Below are 1,341 nucleotides of genomic sequence, written 5' to 3' on the forward strand. Positions count from 1 at the left end.
ATTAGTTTATGTCTCAAAAAAAGAGCTGGAATTTTTGTTGAAATTGCATTAAATCTATAGGTCCATTTGGGAAGGATTTGTACATTAGCTGTATAGAGTCTTCCTGTCCATGAATATGGTATATCTCTCAATTTACATAGGTCTGTCTTGATTTCTTACGTATACGTTTTGTTGTTTCCAGCATACTAATCCTGTACGTGTTTATTAGATTTACAGCCCAGTGTTTCATTTGTATACAGTTGCTTGGTTTTCAGTGTAGTCACAGACTTGTGTAACCATCACCACAATCTAATTTTAGAATATTTTCAACACCCCAACAAGAAACTCCCTACTCATTATCTGTCATTCAACTTTTCCCTGACTCATTTACTTTCTGTCTCTATGAATTTGCCTATTCTAGACATTTCACACAAATGGAATCATACCACTTTTGACTTACTTCCAATTTCTGTCTTGTAATTGTTATGCACATTTAAACTATTTACATTCTATTTTTTTCTGTTTCCCATTTTCCGATTGGATTATTTTAATATTTTTAATATATCGGTTTATTTTATATACTGAGTCTTTTACTATATCTTTTATGTAGATTTATTTTAGTGATTTACCTAGAAATTATAATGTACATACTTAACTTTTCATAGTTGAATTAATATTTTACCACGTCAAGTATAATATAGAAACCTAAGCATCATATAGTTCCTTTGTCATTCCTTTTAAGTTGTAGCATTCATATGTAGCACATTTATAATCATTGAAAATTCCTTCAAAAATGTTATAATTTTTCTTTCGATGGTCATACTTATTTCAAAGAATTTAATAGAAGAATAGTCTATTATATTTATCTAGATATTCACCATTTCCTTTGCTCTTCCTTCATTCCCAATGTTCCAAAGTTCCATCTGGCATAATTTCCCTTACTTCTGAAAAGCTGCCTTCAACATTTCCATTAGAACAGGTCTGCTGGCAACAAATGTTAAGTTTTCTTCATCTATCTTTTTCACCTTTATCCTGAAAGAAATTTTTTGCCAAATATAGAATTCGAGCTCAATAGCTCTTCTTTCCCCAGTACTTTATAAATGTGGTATCTGTTCCTTCTGGCCTTCCTGATTTCTTGTGAGAAATCTGAAGTAATTTGAATTATTATCTCCTTATGTACTATTCAGGGTCTTCCCCTGGATGCCTTTTATTTTTTCTTTAGTTTTCAGCAGTTTCATTATTATTTTTCTAGGAAAGATTACTGTGAGTTTACCTTGTTTGGGGTCCTTGAATCCATACGTTTATGTCTTTCCCCAAATTTAGGAAGTTTCAAGCCAGTATGTTTTCAAATGTTTTTTCTGT

The sequence above is a fragment of the Propithecus coquereli genome, unplaced genomic scaffold, assembly GCF_000956105.1.
Source record: "Propithecus coquereli isolate 6110/MARCELLA unplaced genomic scaffold, Pcoq_1.0 Scaffold480, whole genome shotgun sequence".
Classification (NCBI taxonomy): Eukaryota; Metazoa; Chordata; class Mammalia; order Primates; family Indriidae; genus Propithecus; species Propithecus coquereli.